The following is a 16,912-nucleotide window of genomic DNA, read 5'->3' as shown; positions in this document are numbered from 1 at the left end:
GGGAAGCCTCACATTTATAGCCAATTGATTTTTGACAAAGCTGCATGATGATTTCATGAGGGACGGAAATCTTTTCACTAAATGATGTTAAAACAACCAGATATCCACATGTAAAAGCCTGAAGTTGCATAAGCACAAAATGTATGCATATACACATATAAAAATTAATGGATCAAAGACCTAAATGTATGAGCTAAAGTTGTTAAATTCTTAGAGTAGAACATACGCATAAATCTTTGTGATCTTCGATTAGGTAATGGTTTCTTAAATATGACATCAAAGCACAAATGACAAAAAAAATAGGATTTTAATTGGAGGCTAATTACTTTACAATATTGTGGTGGTTTTTGCCATAAATTGACATGAGTCAGCCATGAGTGTACATGTGTCCCCCTGTCCCAAACCCCACTCCCACCTCCCTCCCCATCCCATCTCTCTGGGTTGTCCCAGTGCACCAGCTTTGTGTGCCCCGCTACATGCATCAAACTTGGACTGGTCATTCATTTCACATACGGTAATATACATGTTTCAATGCTATTCTCTCAAATCATCCCACCCTTGCCTTCTCCCACAGAGTCCAAAAGTCTGTTCTTTACATCTGTGTCTCTTTTGCTGTATTGCATATAGGGTCGTCATTACCATCTGTCTAAATTCCACATATATGTGTTAATATACTGTATTGGTGTTTGACTTGACATTTTCACTTGGTTAAATCCCTGGTGGAGGAACCAAGATCCCACAAGGCTTCTGGAGCAGCCAAAAAAAAAAAAAGAGAGAGAGAGATAGAAACAGATAAATTTAGATACCATCAAAATTAAACACATTTATGTTTCAAAGGATACCATCAAGAAAGTGAAGGTAATTCATAGAATGGAAGAACATATTTGCAAAGTATGTATCTGACATGGGACTTGTATCTAGAATATATAAAGAATTATTACAACTCAATAATTAAAAGAAAAATAACCCAATTAAAAGTGGGTAAATGATCTGAGTAGACACTTCCTCAAAGTAAATACATAGATGATCAATAAACATATGAAAAGATGTTCAGCATCATTAGCTATCATAGAAAGGCAAATAAAATCACAATGAGATACAAATTCACAGTAGAATGGCTCTAATTAAAAACACAGAAAGTCTGTTCTCTATGTCTGTTTCTCTATTGCTGCCCTGAAATTAAATTCATCAGCACCATCTTTCTAGATTCCATATGTATGCATTAATATACTATACTTATGTTTCTCTTTCTGACTTACTTCACTAACTTCACCCTAACCAAAACCCTAACCCTAACCCTAACCTTAACATAGGCTCTAGGTTCGTCCACCTCATTAGAACTGACTCAAATGCATTCTTTTTTATGGCTGAGTATCAGTTCATGGGAAATAGATGGGCAAACAGTGGAAACAGTGTCAGACTTCATTTTTTGGGGCCCCAAAATCATTGCAGATGGTGACTGCAGCCATGAAATTAAAAGACGCTTACCCCTTGAAGGAAAAGTTATGACCAACCTAGATAGCATATTGAAAAGCAGAGACATTACTTTGCCAACAAAGGTCCGTCTAGTCAAGGCTATGGTTTTTCCATTGGTCATGTATGGATGTGAAAGTTGGACTGTGAAGAAAGCTGAGAGCCAAAGAATTGATGCTTTTGAACTGTGGTGTTGGAGAAGACTCTTGAGAGTCCCTTTGACTGCAAGGAGATCCAACCAGTCCTTTTTGAAGGAGATCAGCCCTGGGATTTCTTTGGAAGGAATGATGCTAAAGCTGAAACTCCAATACTGTGGCCACCTCATGCAAAGAGTTGACTCATTGGAAAAGACTCTGATGCTGGGAGGGATTGGGGGCAGGAGGAAAAGGGGATGACAGAGGATGAGATGGCTGGATGGCATCACTGACTCCATGGATGTGAGTCTGAGTGAACTCTGGGAGTTGGTGATGGACAGGGAGGCTGGGCATGCTGCATTCATGGGGTCACAAAGAGTCGGACATGACTGAACAACTGAACTGAACTGAATATTCTATTGCATCTATGTACCACAGCTTCTTTATCCATTCATCTGTTGATGGACATCTAGGTTGTTTCCATGTTCTAGATATTGCAAATAGTGCTGCAATGAACATTGTCTTTTTCAATTTTGGTTTCCTCAGGATACATGCCTAGCAGTAGGATTGCTGAGTAGAGAACAGACTTAGGGACCCTGGGGAAAGGAGGAGGGAGAGGGTGAGATGTATGGAGAGAGTAACATGGAAACTTACAATACCATATGTAAAATAAACAGCCAATGGAAATTTGCCATATGACTCTGGGAACTCAAACAGGGGCTCTGTAATAATCTTCTAGACTGAGGCAGAGGGAGATGGGGAAAAGGTTCAGAAAAGAGGGGACATGGGTATACTTATGGCTGATTCTTGTTGATGTTTGACAGAAAACAACAAAATTCTGTAAAGCAATTATCCTTCAATTAACAAATAAATTTTAAAAATCCACAAAACCAAAAAAAAAAAAAAAGAAAAAACCCCCTCAGACCCCCCGCCTCAGCCCTACTAAATCCAATGTATATTATTTCCAAATATGGATTTAAATTTTGCCTCACATTTATATCTCTAAACTGTACAAATAAAAATGAAATAAGGAGTTTTTTCTTTTAAAAAAATAACAAAAATTACAAGTGTTGAGTGTGCAGAAGTTGGAACCCTTGTACACCAATGAGAATACATTCTTGGAACTTTCAGAATATGGAGCAGGGTGGGGAGACCTCCAGATTTACCCCAGGACATGAAACACAAGTTTTAAGACAATTTTATCTACTTCCAATTAAGAGCTACTTCCAAGCATTAAGATTACATTGCTGTTGGTGAGTATGTGAGGGAACTGGCACTCCCATGTCTTGTTGGTATGTGAATAAATTGGTGCAGTGTGTGAAGATTTTAAAATGCATACCCTTTAACATAGTGAACTCACTCCAAAAGATGATTGCATAAAGATGTTCATCAGCACTTTCATAATATTGAAAATAGGAAATACTCTATGTCCATCTACAAACAAAGCTTTTTAACCGCAGCCAACTCAGTCCCCTTCTTACAATAAATATTTTATAACACTCCCTTTATAGTCCTGAAATGAAAGTCACAGATACCTACAACAAAATATACCTAATATAAAAGAGAAAGAAGAGAAAGTAATTTGCAATAAAATAATATGTATTTCAATGTGTAAATATTCAAGACACAAAACATACTCTAGAGGGCAGTACCACCCAGTTAACACTACAGAAAACTTGTTAAATAATTTATGTAGATCAGATTCATTGACAAATTGACTCAAAAAGCAGATTGTAAAATTACATAGGTCATTTTATTTATGTGAATACATATAAGATCTAAAAAGAGGCTCACTGGGATGTTAATGATTTGACAAGAATTGTCCCTAATAATGAGATTTGTAAGGATTTTTCCCTCATGAATTTGTATATTTGAAACTTCTTGTCTGTGCAAAAATTTAAATTTATGGTAAGCCCCAATGGGAGATAACAACACAGTTACCAAGGGTTCTGGAATCAGAGCATATCATTTGCAGGAGAGCTTATATACCTTTTGTATTTAGAATAGTTTCTTGACTTTTCCCAGAGAGTTGCCAAAGAAGTCGAGGGGCAGGTCCTGGAACTTGAATAGCTGTGGCCACCTTCTGGTCTCCAGGCAATCATTGTGGTTAACTAGTAACACCCAGGCAGGAAGGTGGTGTGGTCTTGTGCTGTGAGGACATCCACATTCCTGGTACTTTCTATAGAAGTGAGCTGTGTTATCTGTTCTTCTTCCATAAACGTATGAACACCAACTTGTCCTGAAGTCCCTACCATGTCCGGGCCCCTACCACTTCCAGGCTTCTCCTTGCTTCTGTTGGTAGAATCATGCGAAGTACTTTGCTATTTAAGATCAAGTGAGGCCCAGACTTGGACTACTTAAAGGTATTTGATGGGATACAGCCCTGCTGCTGCTAAGTCACTTCAGTCGTGTCTGACTCTGTGCGACCCCATAGACGGCAGCCCACTAGGCTCCCCCATCCCTGGGATCCTCCAGGCAAGAACACTGGAGTGGGTTGCCATTTCCTTCTCCAATGCATGAAAGTGAAAAGTGAAAATGAAGTCGCTCAGTTGTGTCCGACTCTTAACGACCCCACGGACTGCAGCCCGCCAGGCTCCTCCATCCATGGGATTTTCCAGCCCTAGCTCCCGCTAACTCATGAGATGAAAAACCATATAAGGGGGAAAGATAGGGAGAGGGGAAATTAAGAGGTCTGGAAAAAGAGACATTTCATACTCATGAAAGCAGTATGAAATATGGAGATCTTTGTTTCACGTTTCTGCCCAATGGAGAGCATCTATCACAGAACAGGCACTGGACAACCACAGGAAACAACCACTTGTCCAGATGACATTGGCCAGGCTCTGCCACTGGCTACACTACTGCCTGTCCAACAGAAACAGGCATGTTTTGTGGTAAGAATCGGGGCAGGAATGGAGATTATACTTGGACCCAGTGGCAAGGGCTCCCACTTACCAAGACTTATCTGTTTATGGCCACTGTCAAATACCCAACCTGCCAGTAACAGAGACCAAATGCTTGGCTTTCAATATGGTACCATCCCTGTAGGAAACCTACCAGATACTTGGTGGCATTTTGGACCCATCCCCTACATTGGACCTATTCCTTCCTGGAAGTAGTATCAATCTATCTTGACTAGAATTTAGACACATTGCAACTTAGACCTCCTGCTTGAAGGGAATTAGCCAGTATCACTGAGATCACTGAGGGTTTAAAGTGTGTGATCTACTGACCTGGGTGTTGGTGTAGCAGTGGGCACATGACCATGGACTCCACTGATTTTTTTAAGCTACTACACCACCTAGACAAACTGCCTGACAGAGCATTGGAAAGACCTGTTGAAGATTCAGCTGAGGTGCTAGCTCGCAAAGAATACCCTGTAAGGAGAGGCACCACTCTCCAGGATTCAAGGTCTACCCTAAATCGATGTTCATTACATGGCACAGGATCTCCAATAGGAAGAATATATGAGTTTGCTAGGTAAAGGTTAGAAGTGGTAGTAACTCTGTACACTGGTTCCCAGTGATCCATCTGGGGAATTTTTAACCTTTCCCTAGAGGTTAGAGGTTATGGCCTCCAGAGGGGTAAGCATCCAGTAAGAGTCCTACTAAACCCTAACTGCTGCCTGGTCACTTCAGGCTCCTCATTCCAAGAGACCAGCAGGCAAGGAAATTGACCTTGATTTTCATTAGATAGCTGTTAGGCAACAGGGATAAGAAAGAAAATGTTTGATATTTAAGTAATCCATCTGTGTCTTGGTTTTCACTTGCCGAATTCAGATGGTACATGATAGGTGCAGCAGTAGCCACAACTAGAAATGGACCTAGTCATGAAGGTGTCAGGCCCCTTAGTGAAAGTGAACAGGGTCTGGATCACTGCACTAAGTAAGCTACCTAGACCAACAGAGAGTGAGGGCCATCTACAAGGAATAGCAGTGGATGATCTGCCTCAGTTATGGCCCCAAGAGCGGCCTCCAGGGCTGTAGTTAACCCTACCAATTATTTTCTAGTAAGCTTCTCCCTGAGTACAGCTACCCAACAGAATTTTTGAAGACCTGTTCCTAGAACTTATTACATGTAAATGGGTAGTCAGTTGTGAACATCCTGGTGCAGAGATCTCCCCATTCAGGATCGAAGCAGCCATTCCACCAGCTGCGGGAACTGTTGGAGGCTGATAGTTTTCAACTGAACCCTTCTCCAGAACTTACCCTTGACTCAAGAAAGTCACCTTACTTTTCTGGTTTTAGTTAATATGATCGGTCATTAGGTGGCATAAAGTCTTTAGATCTCCTCATAGGCATGGCTGAGGCCTTTGTTGGACTATCTCCAGGTGTGTGAGTGCACGCAGGCTCAGTCATGTCTGACTCTTTGTGACCCCATGGAATGTAGCTCACCAGGCTCCTCTGTCCATGGGATTCTTCAGTCAAGAATACTGGGTTGCCATAGTGGGTTGCCATGGCCTCCTCCAGGGGATCTTCCCAACTCAGGGGTCAAAACAGCATCTCTTGCATCTCCTGCATTGACAGGCAGATTCTTTACCACTGTGCCATCTCAGTTCAACTTCTTTCTCTGCCCAAACCTGCTTTCTTCACTTTTTACACAGATGTAACCCCCAAAACGCCCCCCAATGAAATTTCTGTACCCCAATCTCCCATGTCAGAGTATATTTCCTCAGGAATTCAATCTATGGTTGGTTCCTTTCCCTGTGAATCCTGTAACTGTTAGGATCTTTTGCACTGTAAGTTTTAAAATCAAAATTGCTTAAATAACAAAGGGGATTTACTGGCTCACATAACTGGGTAGGTATCAGGATTAATTTGACTTGGTGGCTAAGTGATGTCAAGGATCCAGTCTTCCTCTATTTCATTGCTCTGCCTTCCAAAGAAGCATCATGATTCTAAAGCTAGCTTTGCTCATGAGAACAGTAGATGTAGTAATCCCAGGGTTTACGGTCTCAGCTCTCTCCATCCAAATGGAAAGAGAGCAGGCTTTTACTAGCTTTCTTTGAAGAAAAAGGAAAAATTTTTCTGAGAGTCACCAGGTCTTCAAGTTTCACTGACACAAATTGGCCAAAGTCCGGGTTTTGTAAATTACTTACTGTACAGGATTGCCTTGAATGGCTTAAATAACCAGAGTTCATTGCTGGAATGAATTTAATCCTTGCTTCCACAACCACATGGATGGTACACAAGGGGGAGTGATGGAAGAGATGATATGGAGACAAACTATTGGTTTGCTAGAGCTGCCATAACAAAGTACCACAGACTGAGTGGAACAAGTTCTCTTAAACAGAGGAACCTATTGCTATTTTCTCACAGTTCTGAAGACTAGGAGTCTGAGATGAAAGTGTTGGCAGGATGCTTGTTCTGAGGCCTCTCTCCTTGGCTTGCAGGTGGTTATCTTCTGCCTTCACATGGTCTTCCCCTGGGTACATATATCTTGTTATATGGACACCAGTCACATTGGATTAGGGCCTACCCTAAAGATGTTATTTGAATGCAATCACCTCTTTATAGACTTTACCTCCAAACACTACATTCTAAGGTACTGGGGGTTAGGACTTAAACACAAGAGTTGTTTTTTTTTTTTTTTTTTTTTTTTGGGGGGGGGGGGGGGGGCAGGGGGCACAATTCAGTCCATAACACAAACTCAACATCTAGCATCAATTACATATTGAAATTATGTTCATCTGCTTGACTGTTGCACTAAATTGTAAATTCTTTAAGGACAAGGACAATATCTTATTTTTACATCAATAGCACAGTTAATATATGATAATAACTGTTTGTTGAGGATTGTAAAGAGCTCATTGTGTTTGGCACTTATGAGGTCACTGGTGACTTTCTCCAGGAGCAGTTTCAATGGAGTTGTGGTGGCATGAACTTAACTGCAATGGATTTAAGAGTGAAAGGTCAGATTGGACAATATAAAAACTAAAACTTATGATAAAGTCACTGTGAGCAAAGGCAAAAGATTATTATGAAAAAAAAAAAGTAGCATATACCTATATGGAACACCAAGAGTTAAAAGACCTAACATAAAAGAGACCCTATAAAAAGATCAGAAAAAGATGAAGACAATATAAAAACATGCAAAGTCTATGAACACCCCAAAAATATACAAAAAGGAGTCCAATCCCACTGGTAGTTAGGGAGACACTAATTAAAGTAACAGTGAGATAGTATTTAATATATATTACAGTGACAAAAACTTAAGATTCATGCTTTAGTCTTGGCAAGAGATGGAGAAAGAGAAATTCTACCATTGAGTAGAGTGTGAAGTGCCATTATTCTGGAGGTTACCTGACAGTGTGTCACTCAAAACATCTTTGGTCATAAGTAACAAAAAACCCAAGTCAAATCTGAAAGCTATTTGTAGTCACATGCTTGAAAATCTAGTCACAACTGAATCAAACCTAATTAAGTATTATCATTAGAATCTAGTTTCTTTCTGCTGTTAGTTCTTCCTTCCTCTGAGTAGAAGTCATTTTCAGTAAAGGGCTCTCTTCAAAAAGAAAGCTTATATTCCTACAACAAATCCAGCAGAGAAGAAATGTCCTCCATCTAATTCTTATTGACCTGAATTGAGTCATGTGCCCATCTCTGAATGAGAGAACAGTTACAACTAGTGAGATATTATATCATCATTCACCAAATGTAGAAGCCAGTCAAGTCAATACCATTTGTAACCCCAAAGGTTAAGAGAGAAGGGGGACTCATTTGATGCCAGAAAAAGAGGAAGTGGATGCTGGCTGACAAAAACAAAATGGCACATACTCTCTACCAGTATTATCTATTAAAATAAGAAATGCATATGTCTTTTGTCTCAATAATCTCACTTAAAGGACTCAATTCTACAGAAAAGCTGCATAATTTAAAAAGATACATGCAAAGGATACTTATTTCAGCATTGTTCATAATGACACAAAACTGGACAAATCTACATTATCTACCAGTAAAAGAATGGCTTCAAAAACAGTACCTTAATACTATATAATATTGTTCAGTTCAGTTCAGTCCGACTCTTTGCGACCCTATGGACTGCAGCACGCCAGGCCTCCCTGTCCATCACCAACTCCCAGAGTTTACTCAAACTCATGTCCATTGAGTCAGTGATGCCATCCAACCATCTCATCCTCTGTCATCCCCTTCTCTGCCCCCAATTCCTCCCAGCATCAGGGTCTTTTCAAATGAGTCAGCTCTTTGCATCAGGTGGCCAAAGTATTGGAGTTTCAGCTTCAGCATCAGTCTTTCCAATGAACACCTAGGACCGATCTTCTTTAGGATGGACTGGTTGGATCTCCTTGCAGTCCAAGGGACTCTCAAGAGTTTTCTCCAGCACCACAGTTCAAAAGCATCAATTCTTTGGCACTCAGCTTTCTTCACAGTCCAACTCGCACATCCATACGTGACTACTGGAAAAACCATAGCCTTGACTAGACGGACCTTTGTTGACAAAGTAATGTCTCTGCTTTTTAATATGCTGTCTAGGTTGGTCATAACTTTCCTTCCAAGGAGTAAGTGTCTTTTAATTTCATGGCTGCAGTCACCACCTGCAGTGATTTTGGCTGCAGTGATTTCATGGCTGCAGTCACCATCTGCAGTGATATAATATTGTGCAGCTACCTAAAAAAAGAGCTAGATAATAGTATCCATTGTAAACTGGAAGTTGCTGAAAAATATATATGGTGTGATTATTAAAATAAAAATCAAAACCTCTATACATACGGATTTCTATAACCATTGGAAAAAGTATGGAGGGAAACATCAATCTTTTTAACACTAGTTTTATCTAAGACTGGGATGGGATAACTATCTTTTTCTTTTTATATTTCTGAATGTCTTTATAAACTTCTGTATTGTTTGAATTGTTAAAATGAAGTTTATTACCTTTAAAAAAGTGAATAGAAAGTGAAATGAGGAAGTGTCTTAAAATGGAAACTATTTTTAGATTTCAAGAGAAGGCATAAATTAATCTACAGTAAAGAAGAGGTTGAAAATGCTGAAGCCAGAGTAACCCATGGAAGCAGGCCCTGAGGGGATCTGTAACAGAGCAGAGTCCCAGATGTACCAAGGCTGGTAGCTTCACTGTTCCACAAGGAAACGCAAAAACAAAACAAAAAAAACACAAAAAACTGAACAGTGTAGTTCATAAAAATTTAGTCTTTTGGTGGTGCAAATACATTTATTTTAGGAAATCATGGTGGTAGGAGATGGGAGGGCTTTAAAAATGCATACTGTGATTTGTCAGGATTAAAAAAAAAAAAAGCTATGTCAGTTCCCAGACTGTTAGAAATGGTAATGGTCTATAAATTCCAAAGTCTGGAAAAAATGATCTACAGCACCAGTAGAAACCTAAGCCTTAACTGAAAGAAGAGATGGTTCTTTGTGATGGAGGAAACACGTGTGTGTGGTGGATATTGACAGTTATAGATTGACTTTGTAGGTATAGGGAAAGAAGTTGAGGAAGTTATTTACTATAACGATTGTGATAAGGTCTGCTGGGTTCAGGATTGAGGGGCTCAGTAGGAGTGACTGTAGGGTGAGACATGAAGGGAGTGGTAAAAAAGTAGAGGAGGTAAAAAAGTGGGAATGGGAGACTAACCTAAGAGGAACTAGAGTCTGAAATTTGGAATTACATCTGACTGCATTTTGTTCAGATATGCTCTTTCATGAAATTTTCCTTGGTCCTTGTTGCATTCTCTTCCTTATTTGACAACCCCTGCTCCCACCCAGCACTTTGTTTTTATTCCCTTTATTTTTCCTTAGTTTTTATACTGATCTGTACCCACCAAACTGTCTCTGACACACTGTTTATTTATCTATAACCACCTCACAGCACCTTCCAGATAGTAGAGACCCAAATAATTGTTGCTGAAATAAATTTAATTCCACACAGAAGACAACTGGACAATAATCAGTATCATCTTGATTAAAATTCTTCAGGTGTGAAAACAAGAATAAAACACTAGTCTAAAAAAATTTCTGTAAATTAACATGCATTTTTCCATTTCTTATAAAGACATTGTGTGTTTTGCCTATAAGAGTCTTAAACTGTACATCCTTTGAATTCATACACTTCTGCTATAAAAACGCCACAGAGACCATTAAACTAAAAACTTCCACTGTAGTACAACAGATATGGAAATTGAGGACCAGAAAAATTACACAGATTGTTCAAAACGGCAAAAGTCTTAAGTGACAGAGTCTATTTTAGAACCATGTTTCCCATGTAAACAAGTGTCTTTGTGCCACGCTTAACCCTCTTGACTTGATTTTTATTTTGTACTCAGTTCAGAAGAATTAAATTGATAACAGCAGTCTTCTCTGATAAAGTTCTGTCAAAATCAATACACTGATTATCTTTCATTTCTAAAGATGCTAATATAGGTTTCTGTTGCCACCTGACAGGTTAGACATGTTAAGTACTGGTCTCAGTGCAACACACCAACTGGATTTTCAGTTGAAGATTGTTTTGCCGTGTGCATCATTTGTGTTTTTTTATGGCTATAATAAAACCTAAAATTTTGACAGTGATGATTGGTATATCAATCTTTACTCCTACATCTTACAGTTCATCTTTTATTTATTTAAAATCCAGTATCTCTTTATTATAAATAAAAAATACTGAAAATAGAGAAAATAATAAATAATCATGCAAACATTATTAGGAGAATAGTGCATGCACAGAAATACACTTGTCCTTTTCCCAAGGGAGACAGCCTGTTACAAACCACCATCCTCTTTCCTACTTGCACATGAAAGTAAAAACCACTAGCACATTAGCACTGAGTGTTTTTCTCTTAAACATGGTCCCATGATACCTAGGAGGCCAACTGTAAAAAAGTGACAATTTTATTATTTGCCAGTAAATAAATACATCAAAAGATCTGGGTTTAGTTTTGCTGAACTGATATACTGTTATTCTTAATTTAAAAATTATAGCTTTTTCTTTGGAGAATGTTATCATTTGAGCTTTGACTAATTTTTATGAAAGGACATTTTTCACAGAACAAATATGTAAAGAGATTTTTACATAAATTTTTACATAAAAGAAGAATGTTGTACTAGGAGTCTCTATCTGGAGTTACAGATAACTGGATGAGGTTGTGTATATGCGTGCGTGTGTGTATATATACACTCAACAAAGTTATACTCTCAGTTGGATGGCTCATAACAGTGCTTTTTGATCTGGTTGTATCACACAATTCTTTAAACAAAGTTTTCAGTGTTTGTCTTAGTCATCCTTATCACATTCTTTATAATGTATTGTTATAAACTCCTCTATATCCTGGTTCCTTCAAATATCCCTAACACAGGAGGGCCCATCTGAATTCCCAAAGTTCATACCCAAAACTATACATTATAAGACTCAAAGACAAGGCTGCCAGTCATACATTCCTCCCGCAACTATTTACCAAGTCCTTACTGAGCACAGGCACTGTGCCAGGAGCTGTTGTTCAGATCAGATCAGATCAGTTGCTCAGTCGTGTCCAACTCTTTTAAGACACTGCCCCAGTGCTCACTGTGTGAGACAGACAAACACATTGAGCTGACCAAACACACTGCACAAGAATGGGGTGCAGAGAAGCGAGGAGGAGGGGGCGCCGGCAACAGCCTAGTCTGGCGAGTGCAGCAGAAGGGTACCCAGTGAGGGAGGGGTCTGGAAAAGCAGGAAGGAAAGTCATCCCAGGCATGGCTCTGCAAGGCTGCTGTCCAGGAGTGCTGGTGTCAGACTCTTCAGGACCCCTTGGACTATAGTTCACCAGGCTCCTCTGTCCATGGGATTGTCCAGGCAAGAATACTGGAGTGGTTGCTATACCCTCCTCCGGGGGATCTTCCCCACTCAGAGATCCAACCCATTGTCGTTCCTTGGTATCCCGCATTGGCAGGCGGATTCTTTACCACTGCGCCACTTGGGAAGCCACCTGGGAAGCCCTCAGTGTGACTAGGGGAGTGCAAAGCCCATAGAAAGTAAGGAAGGAGGCAGATGACCTAAAAACATGTGAGAGCTAAGACTGGATGTGATTGAGATCTGAGTGAGCCAAGTTAGAGGCCCAGGGACAGAGCTTCAGGGGGGAGTGCAAAGACCCTCGGATAGAAGTGAGGGGAAGGACACCCAGAGCAGGAAGAGTAGTCAGAAGTGTGACGATTTGTCCTGAGGATAAACTATGAGGTTAAAGGGTTGGTGACCTTAAAAAGCAGCGTGAAAGGTATATCCGAGATAAAATAAGAGATTTGATGACCCTACGGAGAAAGAATCGATGAAGTCGCTGAGTCGCGTTCGACTCTCTGCGACCCCACGGACTGTAGCCTACCAGGCTCCTCCGTCCAGGGGATTTTCCAGGCAAGAGTACTGGAGTGGGTTAGCATTTCCTTCTCCAGGGGATTTTCCCGACCCAGGGATCGAACCTGGGTCTTCCACATTGTAGGCAGACGCTTTACCGTCTGAGCCACCAGGGAAGCCCGAAAGAATTGAGTTTTGTGTAATGGTACACAAGTTCCATATGGCAGTCTACGACGTATTCTTGAATGAATCATCACATGTCTCTATCTAACCACCAAATTACCTTGGTGGTTAGGAGAGACATTACTTGCGGACAAAAGTCTGGCTAGTCAACACTATGGTTTTTCCGGTAGTCATGTATGGATGTGAGAGTTGGGCTATAAAGAAAGCTGAGTGCCAAAGAATTGATGTTTTTGAACTGCGGTGTTGGAGAAGACTCTTGAGAGTCCCATGGACTGCAAGGAGATCCAACCAGTCCATCCTAAAAGAAATCAGTCCCAAATATTCATTGGAAGGACTGATGCTGAAACTCCAATACTTTGGCCACCTGATGTGAAGAACTGACTCACTGGAAAAGACCCTGATGCTGGGAAAGACTGAAGGCAGGGAGAGAAGGGGAAGACAGAGGATGAGATGGTTGGATGGCATCACCACCACGATGGACATGAGTTTGAACAAGCTCCGGGAGCAGGTGATGGACAGGGAAGCCTGGTATGCTGCAGTCTATGGGGTCGCAAAGAGTCTGACAAACCTGAGCGACTGAACTGAACCACCAAGTGGATCAGGATCACATTTAATTTTTTGCTGTGGGAATTTAGATACGGGGACAAGCCTAGGCTTGATGAGTCACGTAGGATACCTCTTCAAAGCTTTTTTAAAATGCCCACTGGGCGGGAAGAAAGAGGTGAGCTTACAAGTTGGGGCCACTTCAGCCTCCCCGCAGGATGTAGTTCAGGCGGGTAACGCTGCAGGACGAAAACTCAATCCACCGCCAAACAACAAAACACTGTTTTCAATATCAGATAGGATAGTAAAGGCCGCACAAAGCACCTCATGTCCTGTTCTCCGAGAGCCTTCTTAACTGTCTTCTACAGCTTGAGGTGTACAGCCGGCAACGCAGGGCTGACTCCAGCGCGCCGCGCAGGCGCAGAACCTGCGGCGTGGGAGGCGAGCCGGGCGTTAAGGACGTTTCCCAGAAGCCCGCGCCACTAGCTGGGGCCCTCCCTCCTGCTCGCAGGCCGCGTGACTTGACTCCGCCCGTCACGTTCTTCCGTCGTAAACGGTGGATTGCCAGCGCCCCCCTGAGGTCTGGTTGAGCGCTGCAGTCGTGCACGCAGGGCCAGTGCGAGCGAGTAGGGAAAGCGCGGAGGGTCCGCCGCCGCCGCCGCCGCCGGCGTCACCGTAGCGCGCCGACCTGTGGCGGCGCGGCTTAGCGGAGGGGAGCGGGGGAGGGGGAAGGGGACGCGCGGAGCGGAGCGGGAGGAGGCCAGACGGGGCGGGGGGAGGGGGAGCAGCGGTGGCGCAAGCCGCGCGGAGCAGCGCAGCCCGGGTCCGCTCCCTGCTCCACCGCCGCCACCTCCCGCGCCAGCCAGCAGAGCCAGCGCCTCAGCGCCCCCGGAATACCTCGAAGCGGACGGAGTCCATGTTGGGGAACTTGGCGGCGGCGTGACGGGAACCTGGGGACCTGCAGTGGGGCTGCCGCCGCCGCCGGAGCCTGCGCCTCGACCTCGGCCTGAGGTAAACACGGGCCGACCCCGGGGGCGGACGGGCGCAGGCAGCTGTCGCTGCGGGGTGGGGTGTACGGACTGGCGGAGTGGGGGAGAGGGGGGCCCGGGGCGATGGGAGGGCGGACAAAGTTTCGGAATCTCGCGCGGCCCAGGCGGCGTTCTGCGCTCGGAGGAAAGTTGGAGCCGCCTCTCGAGGCGGGGGAGGCCGAGGCGGGGAGGCCCCCAGTTCCTCTCGCCACCCCCGCGAGGGCGGCCCCGTGTCGGCCGCCACCGCCTCGCTGTCGGTACCCCGTCCCATTTCCTCCTTGTGGCCTACCCGCCGCCTCCGCCGGCGGCTCCTGTCCCCGCCCGGGGTCCTGGGGGAGTGGGTTGAGGCTAGGGTTCTCCGCGGCAGGGTCGCCACACGTCCAACCCTGTCCTTGCGGGGCACTGTGTCCTGCTGGGCTTCCGGGCGCTCCCCGGCCCCAGCTCTCTTGACTTGGGAGACTTTGCTTTTGTCAATAGCGTCCAAGCCCGTTTGTGAAACCAAACTTTACTGCGCGGTGACCTCTCGGAGTGCGCGACTAGGGAAGAGCCGGCGTTTCAGAGCATCCGCGTTACCCCATGCTCTGAATTTCAAACTCTCTCCCACCTCCGATTCTTAAACCAGTTTCCCCGTCTGATGAGAGGGCGGGAGGTCTCAACTTGGCTCCATCAATCGCTCCTTAAAGACATTTCTTAGGGATGTCTGGCCGTCTTGCTCTCTCCCCCCATTTTGAAAAATTGTTCTGAAAGTAAGCGCCAGATTTAAGAGTAGTTGAATTTATATACGAATATGGAATTTTAAAATATTCTCAAAGTATTTCTGTACCCTGTTATACACACAGTGTCTACGAGTTGAGCGTTTTTCATTCATTTTGGGTTACATTTTAATATCTTTGTCATACTGCTAGTGAACTAAGATATTTAGGCAGAACTGACAAAAAAGTTTTTAATATAGTGCTTTGGCTAGTAGATGCCGTCCTTCAGTTTTCCCAATGTGGGAAATTCAGTGAAAATTGGAAAAAGCATGTTTAATAGATGCGTTTTTTCATTATAAAACAAAAGTTGATTTCGTGCGTATGACTACTTCCTCAGCAGGATATTGAAGTACATTCTTAAATGTGGTTTTGTGTTTTATTGGTATTAAAATTTTGACAGGTAATCAAGTCTTTTCCCACACTATTGCTTTCTCTTCCCTGTTTCTTTGGCAGTTGGCCTAATCATTTGACTTTTTTGCTGTTTGCTAAGAGCTGCAATAAAGTTTGTGGGACTTTAGTTTTTGTTATTTTAACGAACTGGCAGAAGAAATGAAATTGTCTTTTGATTTCTTTTGTTTTACTATTGTGAAAGGTAATCTGAGTTTACTTTGTATTTCGTTTATGCAATATGAAGAATTTTTTAAAGATTAGCAATTCTTATTGTAACTGCATTTTTTTTCCACTATATTTTCTTGTTTGGTGCTTGCAAGTATTTTAGTAATCAGTACATTTTACGTTGAGCTAGTTACCTTTCTGCTTGAGAATTTGAGTCCCTCTTAAAATTTTGGCAGAGTAGGATTTGGATCTCTGCTTACTCAAGTGTACTTATGCTATAAAGACATTTTCACTACGTTGAGGGGGAAGAAAACTGGAAGAAAATGAAAAATTGTTCCTAAATATGCTACTTGAAACTTAAGTCATGGAAAAGTTTTTAAGGGGAGTATTTTTGTATGCTTTTAGGTGGTAGTAACGGGTTTCATGGGTTAACATTGAAACTTTTCAGGGGTCATTCAGCTTCCCTATAATCCTTTGGGCCCTAACCAGTACTTCAGGCAATTTTCTTGAAAAGTTATGCTGTTAATCAGAGGTAGGATGAATCAGTGCTGTTACCAGTAGCATCTTTTAGTAATTAGAAAGTGTAGAATTATATTACTCATCTACCTAATACTTAAACTTTTTTTTTGTTTCATCAGTGAGACATAGCTGTAAAACCTAGCCAAGGAGAATGGCAGGTACAAAAATAATGAGGAGTCAGCCTTAGAATAATTTTCATTGTAAGTTCCTTTTAGAATAAGCTCTGCCATCATTTACCATTGTCTTCTAGTGATATGAATTGAATCTTGACTTTACTTCCCCGGTGAAATAATCTTAATTATATCCCCTGTCTCAAAGAATAAGTTAATAGCTTTACCTTGAATCTGTTACACACACAGTGTCTACGAGTTGAGTGTTTTTCAGTCATTTTGGGTTACATTTTAATATCTTTGTCATACTGCTAGTGAACTAAGATATTT

General features: G+C 42.2%; 1 protein-coding gene across 3 annotated transcripts in view; it reads left to right on the top strand.

Moving 5' to 3' along the window:
• The first annotated feature begins 14,349 nt into the window (after positions 1-14,349).
• The window catches only part of SCAF11 (SR-related CTD associated factor 11), a 94,288-nt gene continuing 91,725 nt past the window's right edge, over positions 14,350-16,912 (top strand). For all 3 annotated transcript variants that reach the window (XM_070370666.1, XM_070370665.1, XM_070370663.1), the window contains exon 1: positions 14,350-14,629. The gene's annotated coding sequence lies outside the window, so the exon portion shown is untranslated. The remainder of the gene's footprint in view (positions 14,630-16,912) is intronic.

This window comes from Bos mutus, chromosome 5 (assembly GCF_027580195.1).
Source record: "Bos mutus isolate GX-2022 chromosome 5, NWIPB_WYAK_1.1, whole genome shotgun sequence".
In the NCBI taxonomy this organism is placed as follows: Eukaryota; Metazoa; Chordata; class Mammalia; order Artiodactyla; family Bovidae; genus Bos; species Bos mutus.
This window is presented reverse-complemented; position numbering and strand designations above follow the sequence as displayed.